Below are 10,178 nucleotides of genomic sequence, written 5' to 3' on the forward strand. Positions count from 1 at the left end.
AAATTTGATGAGGAGATAATTTGCAAGCACATGGAATAAAGGTCTCTCTTATGTGCAGGGGTGCTGCACTCTGAGGGAATCAACTGAAAGTCTAAAAGAGGTAGGTCAGCACACGGTGGACACACACGTAGCTGCGACAGAGATACGGCTGATCCGGTCCACCATTGGGAACAGGCCTCCAGTGTGCCCACAAACAGTCTGCTATCAAAATCCACTTAAGAAATGATTCAAATTGGTCTTTTTCAAACATACAGGTCTCAATAATCGTCAGGAGTACATCATAAGCTTCTCCCAATGTAACTGGTATAACTGAAGGAACTGATTTTAGAACTGCTTTAATGAATACCCCCTCTGTATTATTAATTAAATGATCCCTCGGATGAAGTATACAACCGTAAAGAGAATTCCAACAACCATTAGACAGTTCATTCAACATTTTGTGGCACGAACAACTCTCAATCAAAGCAACAAAAAAACAAAAAAACACAGAAGAAGCCTCTAATCTGGATTTGATCGGGAGATAAATTCTGGAGCTGCTCCACTGACAATGATTGGAAACATGGCGGATTGTGCGGTGACTGTCTGAGCTTTTGCTCTTCAGTAGCTTTGACACTATCTGTAGGCGCTACCAGTTATAAACAGAACATATCTCAATACCTGTGTAAAAAAAAAGCCTTTTACACGACCTGTTACATGCGTTGTCGATGTTAGTCAGTGTCAAAAGTAACGGCGCGTTATGTTTCATGGATGCAGCTTTGAATACATTGGAATGTCCGAATAATTTAGAACAACAAATTAATTCTGCTTTCAGGATTTTAAGACACAATCAGTCTATCCCTAACATGTCTCATGGTGTATATTGATTTGGAGTGTTTTGGATTAGATATCACTAGCGGCATTAAAAATAAGTGTATGGTTTCAAAAACCCAAAACCAAAGTAGAGGTGAATTAACTGGAAGCCTTTCTTTTAAAAGGATGTAGATCTATTTATAAGCTGCAGATAAAGAACAGATGCATTTCATTTGCAGTAAAACTCTCTTGGAAATACAACCACTCAGTAACTCAGCAGGGATCTACTGGTTGAGGGCCGCATGTTAACATCAAAACACAGGTTGTGGGGTACCGTCACATACTCATTCTTGCGTGTGGTGATTGTGCTGGAGGTGATAGGACAGTACTGCAGTGATCAAGTTAGCAGGAGTGACGGAGCTCTTTACGAGACACGAGAGGGCCACTTTGATCACTGAAATTCCTCATGTCTTTGTCCCTGTATCCTGTTGATGACAGAATAACCTGAAAAAGGGATTTTCAATCAGAGAACCTGCATGGGAATCCCCCTGACACGCAACAAGAACAACCACACGCAGAAATATGTGACAATACACACACCCTGGAAATAGCTTAAAATCAACAACACCCATTATAATCCTCTTCTTTTCAAGCAAGCATCGCAGAGTGTCTTCTGTATGATATCAGATTTGCCTCCTTTGAAGTCATAAGCTCATAATGCCCACATGTGTAAAGGTTGTTTTTTTTCCATGGACACAGAGCTGACAACATATTCACTCCCTGGCTCTTCCTCTCACACAGACACACAGACACACAAACACTCGCTCAGTCCCGTATGACAACACCCAATGTTTACCCATCTGACTTCCATCCTATGCACCTGTTAGGCGCAGCATCTTCCATTGTTCCTGTCTGCATGGAGCTCCTGAGCAGTACCAACTCTTTCCACTGCAGTTGTTTTGAAGAAGTACATGGATACAGTAAAAGGGATCCCTGCCCGTGGGCTTTTGTTTCGTTATCAACATTTGGCTGCTGTATCATTTCTTAAGTGGATGGGGGGAAAAGCAGGGTGGATGGAAAATCTGCTGATAACGTCAGAACACAAAGAAGGAGACACACAAAGAGAAACCTCGAGTGAGACAAAGCCTCACAAAGTGGTGGGTAAACATTTTTTTATTTAAGAAGCAAGACAGGATTAGAAGTTGGCTGGCCATGTTTACTCCAGTACAAAGCCACACTTGATTGCTAAATGGAGGGCAACCTTTTGGAGCAGTCACCCCAGCTGATGTCACCCTGAAGGAAGTGCTTTTAAGGGGATGGGGGCAGAGGGACATCCAGGCATCACAATGCAGCGTTGTATGCCAGCAGCATCACAAGGACATGAGCTATCCCTGTGTGGAGTGAGCTTCACAATGCGCTGTACATTTCCTTTAATGGGAACATCTTGATGAGGGCCCACCTTCAAAGTGATGGGGATGTGTTTTTGCAATCAGGGATAAGTAAACAAAATGATCTAGCTCCATATCTCCCAAAGAAATCTTCAAATGGCATGATTAACTGCACGGTGAATGGATGAAACAGCTTCAGCTTGCACCCAGGTCATTCGGTTCATATTTCCAATGAGAGAATATTCAGCAGCTATGGAATTGTCCACTAACATTTCAAAGTATAAAATGAATCTCACAAGATTGAGAAGTGATGTGACATCGCCCTCTAGTGTCTCAAGGTTACTCCATTGCATTAAATGCCATTCACAGCATGTAACTGATAATTTAACAGTGAGAAAATTTGTTGATTTAGCTGATTAATATATGTAATCACCTTAACTTTGACAGACCGTGTGTGTTGTGTGTGTGTGTGTTGTGTGTGGTGTGTGTGTGTTGTCACAGGTGTAGACTCCTCCTGGCGTTTTGGTATTCCTTTGAACTCCAGCTTCAAGATGGCTGCAGATATCAGCATGAAAGAATCTCCCCACGGGCGAACAGCAGCAGAGTAGGTGATGGTCTGTAGCCAACCCCACGTTCCTTCGCCTCGATGCTTGGCTCAATCATGTCCCTTATTTTTTGTTATCAGATTACTGACAATGAGAAGTGCTTCCTTTGTCTCAGCTACATGGACCTCAGCTCAAATGAAAAAAAGAAGAGAAACACAGGGCCTGTGAGTCATATTACTGTGAGCACACAGAGATAAAATAATGAAGTGATATGATTTCATAAGGTATGATGTTGGTGACTAAATGACAAAGCATAACCCTTCAACAACACATAGTTTTCACTGATTCTACATTACAGGACTCAATAATCGTCAGGCGTATACATCATAATCTTCTCCCATGTGACTGGTATTACTGAGAAACCGATTTTAGAACTGCTTTAATGAATACCTCTCTGTATTATTTAATTAAAACTTTTTAGTACGGCCCCCAATAAATGAATGACATCTTTTTTTTACTGACTTTACTTAAAGATTAGATACAACAGTTGATATTCTTGAGTTTTCAAGTACAGTCAGTGTCCTTTCATTCAAGCACTCGTAGCCTCAAACACAATATCCGTGAAGTTGTGGAAAAGTCTTTATTTCGTTTGCAGGCGTACTGTCATGTGTTTCACTGTGTGGAGTTGTTTGCATTGAGTCCATTGACTAAGATTTTTGAGTGTACTTTCATCTAATTGATAGTTTCCTAGAAACCATTGAAAGTATGTGCATAGGATATATCTTTGGTCTCTGTCATTTACATCTTCACATATTACCACAGTAAAAACTACATGAAATAATTGGGATATCAAATGGCTGCGTTGTTTTCAGCTTCCTATGATGTTTATTTTCATGTTCATACTTGTATTTTGGGTTTCTACCACAACACGTTTACAATGCTTTAATCTTCAAAAACCACGTTGTTTTTCTCATACTGCCTGCATTCTGTGTATGACACGCTCCGTTTTAGCGCCTGTCTCATTAACACCCCTCCTTTAAAAAGCCCAGTCTGCTCTGATTGATCAGCGTTTCCAGGTCTTCCACATCCGCACTCTCAGGTTTCGTCATTGCAGCCTGGGAATGACTTTCTACAGTACAGTTGTGACATACAGAAGTCCTACAGGCACGGTTTTGGTGCAATTTTCTGTGGATTGAGGGTTTTGATGCTTTCACAGTATGTTTTACAGCACATCAACCTGCCTTTTGATTAAAAGGACACTTTACAATATAGGGGCTTTTATTTTTTCCAGAATCCCCAAAATATTATGGAAATCCTCCAAAAATGGGAATCATTTTCCATCATCCACTTTCTCCAGCATCACAGAGCTGTTACGGAGCATTTCTGAATGTTGACACTATTACCTAAATTTCAACATCCAATCAGATCATCCAATCAGATCTTTCCATCAATTGCTTATTGGTGTCTTTGTAGGTACATATTTCCTCATTTTGTCCACAACACTTTATATTTAGCTATTTCTTCACAATTTTTTGAAAGACGTTTTTAAGTATTTGTGTAAGCCTCTCTCTCTTTATGTGTACTTTATTTTAAGATATCATTTGTAGGTAGCAAACTTCTCACACAGGAGAGACACGAGCATGGGCTTAACCCTTGTGTTGTCTTCCCATCAACCATTTTGTTTACACTATTATTGCATTTTCTGACATTTCTTTCACTCTTTCAATGTGCCTTTTCTGATGTTTTTTCAAAGTTATTTGATGTTTCTATCTTGACGTTTTTCAGCTTATTTCAAAGGCCCATTTTTTGTGATAAAAAAAAAATGAAATGGGTCAAATTTGACCCGAGGACAACATGAGGGTTAAAGCCTTTGAGGTCAACAAATTGTAGTATTCTTTACAACCACAAGGGTTGGCATTCATCTATCACTGGTCGAGTTGTCCACATCCATCTGTATTTTGTTTCTCTCTCAAGTCTCTATTTCCAAAGCAAAACAGAAACACTGCTACTAGTTTGTGTTATATTGTATAAACCAAAAAATAATGTATGTGCTATAGATCTGCTCGTTGTAAACTAAAGCTGTGAGTTTGCACAGAACTATATGTATAAGGTCAGTCCTTGCACAAAACATGTGGATTGTACTGCTTAAATGCCTTTTTTTCAGGTAAATGCATTGTGTTTTGATTTGGTGTGTGATTGTTTCATGATAATGAGAGGACATGCCATTTTACTCCCTGAAATCCCTTACAGTCGATCACAAATCTCTGTGGTAGCCTAATACTGGTGAGAATGACAGACACACAACAATAGTGTTAATAGCATAATAATATGCTCATCATACCATGTGGTATTATGCAGATGAACTCAGTACATGCCTGGGCAGCTCTAGTGAGAACTTGAATGGGGAGGATTAGGACCAGATGTTCATTGGGACTCAGTGGCCAGCCAATAGGGAGGAGGGCCGTTTGGTCTGTGGGAGGAGCTCAGGCTCTCCTCTAAACTCCAGATTTATTCTAACAGGTAGTTTAAAAACCAAACAGGTCCCCAGCGCAGCAGTACAGCAGTAGCAGAAAGAGTAACTAACGAAGCCTGAGCAAAGGAAGTTTCTTCAACAGCATCTTATTTCTGGATATGCCCGGACGCCCCTCTCCAGCATGCGAGCAGAAAGGGGTCTAGTTCAGGATGATGACCGCTGCCGCAGCGGGAATAGACCGCAGCAGGGTCGGGGAGAGGCTGCAGGCTGCTCTGGCCGGGCTGCAGGAGCTGCATCTGCTGAAGGACAGGCAGAGCGACATGGTTGCTGGGCGCTGCGCATGGACCGAGAGGAGCCGCCCGCTGCTGTCCACGCAGGCCCGGAGACTCCCCCGATGATGGGGGCTGAGGAACAGCGGCTGGAGGCGACCCTGACAACCCTGAAGCAACAGCTGGTAGGAAGCCCTTTCTATCAAAAGCCATAAAACAGAATCATTAAAATACCTTTCTTGAGACATTATGTGCATGCACTATAATAGATGTAGGCTACCTTTATTATAGATTTCATTTATTACGATGGGACTAACGCTCTCGTTCCCTTTTTTTAATTGTCCTTGGAATAAAGTCGTCCGTTTGAATATTGTAGTCAGCTGATGCTCATGTGCATTCCGTCTTCAATTATTAGCAGACACACTTTCATGCTCTCACTGGGGTAGGAAGTAGGATAGTGTCGTAAATCAAGGTTCACCGCAGGACCAGAGGACTTTGAGTTGTGTGTGTGCGCGCACGCAGTGCACGTGCAGACTGCAGGGGGCAAACTTCAATCATTAACCACTAATGCCAGGGAATAAAAAAAAAATGATAAGTGTTTTTTTTAAAGTGGTTCATTTGCTGGGAATGACAGTCAGACATGAGAGGCCTCTGAGTGTTAGAGACAGCTGGCTGTGTGGAGTTTTCCATGACAAGCTTTTTCCATGTAGGCTGCTATTATAACAGTTTACAGGGATTACGGTGTATGCTTGACTTTTAGTAGAACTGGGCCAAAAGCTTGGAAAGACCCATTGTAAAGTTCTGTGCAACACATGTTTTTAAATTGTGTTGCACAATGGAGCTACTGCAGACTCTCAACACCCCCATTTTCTTTTAAAAACACCACAGCTAAATATACAGACCTAATGGCAAAAAAACACTTTCCAAGAACTCTTTTTGTGCCACAGTTTCAATAGAAGTTAACCAAACCAACTCAGTTTTACAAGAAAAAGAAACATGAATTAAATGATGAATTTTGCAGGCAGTGACCCCCAGACCTCATTTTAAGAGCCACTGTAACAGTAAATGCCCAGCCTGAGCTGCAAAGCAAACAGTCCTTCATCCCAACCCCCAAACTTTCCTCCTATTAGTTTACACAATGGCCAGGACCTCGCTGTGGGGGAGAAATGAGTTACCCACCACTGCTTCTTCCATGCTCCCCCATGTCCTGCTGGGGTTAATCATCAGCCACAGCTGAGTCACCTTTGTTTTTCTGATGGCTGTATTAGAGCATCTTTTATCTGAACAACGGGCATCGTCTTATTGTAATTAAAGCATTTGTTAACCATCGTCCTGTGTTTTCTGTTGAATTATCACCTGTACAAAGATTCATTTTTTGTGTAATTGTATTCTGTAAATGTGTGTAAGAGAAGAGATTTATTGCATAATCTTGAACTCCCTCCTTTCCTTAGATAACGGAATAAGACTTGGCCTTTGTTCAGGTTGTATTGCACATATTTCCAAGGGTGTGGACTAAAATGTTATTTGTTGTCTGTTTTACAGTCTCGTCTTCGGAAACAGGATGTAGGCCTAAAGACTCACTTGCAGCAGCTGGATCAACAGATCAGTGAGTTAAGCTGGATGTGAGCAAGGCCTCCACAGAGCAGTTGGAGAGTGACAGCAGGCCAAGTTCAGGTGTGTAGGCAAAACATTTGCACAAACAGCCCTGCAGTTGTACATATTTGGTGGATATCAAGCATCCACCAAAGCTTCCAATCGCACGATACAAGAAAATACTCAGGCGCATAATTGTTCCTTCTCTCTCCAAGGCTTCTATGAGCTCAGCGATGGCGGCTCTTGCTCACTGTCAACTCCTGCACCTCTGTGTACAGCGAGTGCCTGTCATCCTCCCAGACAAGCCTTCTCCTCCTTCCCACGAGCCCTGCTAATTCCCACATCAGCCCGCCATCACCCATAGACGTATGTCGCCGGCGTTCCGCTGACGAGAGCACTACCCAGCCCAACCCGCCGCGGCCACGGCTTCCACCTGGGCAGCAGCAGGATCCGAGCGAGCAGCGAAAAGGCACGGCAAGCCTGTGTCAACAGGTAACCAAATCTCTCAATCTCTAATTTCAGACTCTTGGCTTTAAGTCTGTGATGTTGTCATGGGGACCTTGCAACTGTTGTTACAACATGTATTTTGCATAATACCATGTTATTTTTCAGTGGATTAGGATTTGAAAGGTTAATCAGTATTTTATGTTGTATTTGTTTTAATCAGGTGATCTTGATAAGATGATGGCTCAAGGACCCATCTACTGCAAATCTGTTGATGCAAAGAAACCCTCAATGTGCTCAAACCTGAAGACCACCACAGTGGATCCCAAGTTCCACAGCAACCTGGTGTCCCGCAGCGGGACGGAGGTGTACCACTACCCACCCCCTGCACGCTGTGGCTCTCCAGAGCCCAATCTTTTTCCATGGTGGCGATCCAGCCACACCTGGACTTCTAGAGGACAAGGACCCCTACGAACGGTGACACCCTCCAAAGAGCACAAATGGGCTATGAGACCAAGACTCTGGGTTACATTGACAAGCTCCTCCTGCGCAGCTTGAACAAAATCCAGAGTGAAACGAGCACAGAGACTCTGCAGAAACACAGCGACAATCCCAGCAGGCCTACTACTGAACTTTTAACACTGTGTTTTCTCACGGGTCTCAGAAAGAGGTGTCTGTGCTGCAGCCTCTTCCAGCCCAGACCACAAACATTATCCCACTTGATAGCGACCCAAAGAGACACTGCATGACATTCTCCAGCCAAGAGCAAGCAGATAACAAAACCCACAATCAGTGCAGTGAGAGCCCCAGAGGTTTCACACCTATACTCCTATCCTGCTGCCATGAGGGAGTACAGCTCTGATGAGGTCTCCACTTTATCCATGAGAAGAATGATAAAGGTGAATATGCTAGTGAGGCAAAGGCAATTCAAATACTATATGTGGGAATCATCCAGAGTCAATGCCACAAGAAAAGAAGAGCAATAGGCAAAGATCGTGATGGCCCACAGCTCCAGCACAGAGGAGAGTCAAAGCGTTGAGGTTCATGCTGGTCACAGAGCTTCCCCAGAGTTTGTTCATGCCAAATTTGTCCCTGCTGAATCTCAGAGGGTCAAAGTGAGACAGGCAGACCGTAAAACCAAGCCGTGAAACTGAGAAGAAAAAGCAGCGAGAAACCTCGAGCAATGAGGCAGCAACAAGGCTACTCCTCGGGGGAAAGGACCAGAGAGGCTAGTGGCGGACCCAAGGGGGAACAGAGAAGATCGGGAAAAGTGATCCAGAAATGTACCACCTGTCACACAGAGGAGCGCAGACAGGGCTCAGGCTCAGACTCCAGCCACTGTAGCCCTGGACTCATGTACACCCACAAGGCCCATCCCAAGCCACATCCCATCCCTGTTGTTACGAAGTCAAGCAAAAGCCGCAGACTGCAGTGCCTGGAGTATGAGCAGCCTGTAGAGCAGAGGAAAAGAAGGGAGGGGGCTCCCAAATGGCCGTCCGATGTGGAGATGTTCCAGGTCTCATGTGCTCAGCGTCAGAGGTCCAAAGAGCGCCATGTTCAGGCACCAGGGAGCATGCAGTTGGTCCGCAGTATGAGTGCCAAGTCAGGCCAGTGGATAGGACCTCCTCCTCCTCCTTCCATCCTCCATGTCCTCCAACTCTTTCTTACAAAATCTAAATGCCAGATACCCTCCAGCAGCCTCCACATGTCCAGCAACTACCCACCCCAGATGTGAGTCTGAGTACTCGGCTGAATGCGCCTCACTGTTTCACTCCACCATTGCTGAAAGCAGCGAGGGGGAGATGAGTGATAACCCACAACCGCTTCGGAGACAGTGAGTCCAGCCAGAGCTTCCAGTCCTTCTCGGACTCTGACAGCAGCCTTTCCCTGGACGAGGAGACCAGGTGGACAGCCAAGAGGAGAGAGGGTTAGTGTGGGCTCAGCCGCTCTGGGGCCCACCGCAGCTGGACAGCCCCTTCAGCAGCTCCCACGCCCCGAGCCGTCAGCCTGCCGCATCAAAGCTTCCCGAGCCCTGAAGAAAAAGATTCGTCGATTCCAGCCGGCCTCCCTTAAGGTCATGACCCTTGTGTAGCAAAGTTCCCCCTGGGCAGAGTGTGAACTGTAGGGAAAACACAGAGAGCTGTGGTCTTGGAGCTCAACCCCCCCCTAATCATCACTGAAAAGCAGCAATTAAACTGGACTGCATCTGTGCACTGATTGTTTTGTTAAACTAACAGAAAATGGCAGAATTTACAATGGTTGAACCTGAAACTGTAAAAATGGCGCATGGTACTAAAGCATGTATAACCCATTTATTACACTAACACTTAATTTGTAAATATTTATGCTGTTATTAAAGTTTTCTCATAGCATGTGGCTGTATTTGGCAATTTCATGGACATTTTTTGTCATATAATTGTATGTACCTGAGAAATAAAAACAATCTTTTTACATTTCTATTGCAAATAACTATTAATTTTCTCTTCATTTTTCTCATTGATTATAACTATCCATACCTGTCTTATTAGAATAAACATATTTGATATATATTGGGATGTATTCTTCACTTTTATTCCATCTTTAGACAGCTAACGACATCATGGTCCATAAGCTGATTACCAGCTCTGGTATTAATATCACCAACTTTTCTTCATCAGTAGTAGTCATGTTTCCATGT

General features: G+C 43.7%; 1 pseudogene; it reads left to right on the forward strand.

Moving 5' to 3' along the window:
• The first annotated feature begins 5,375 nt into the window (after positions 1–5,375).
• LOC116683533 (dapper homolog 2-like) lies at positions 5,376–9,757 on the forward strand (annotated as a pseudogene).
• The last annotated feature ends 421 nt before the right edge of the window (positions 9,758–10,178 follow it).

This window comes from Etheostoma spectabile, unplaced genomic scaffold, assembly GCF_008692095.1.
Source record: "Etheostoma spectabile isolate EspeVRDwgs_2016 unplaced genomic scaffold, UIUC_Espe_1.0 scaffold00019028, whole genome shotgun sequence".
Taxonomy (NCBI): Eukaryota; Metazoa; Chordata; class Actinopteri; order Perciformes; family Percidae; genus Etheostoma; species Etheostoma spectabile.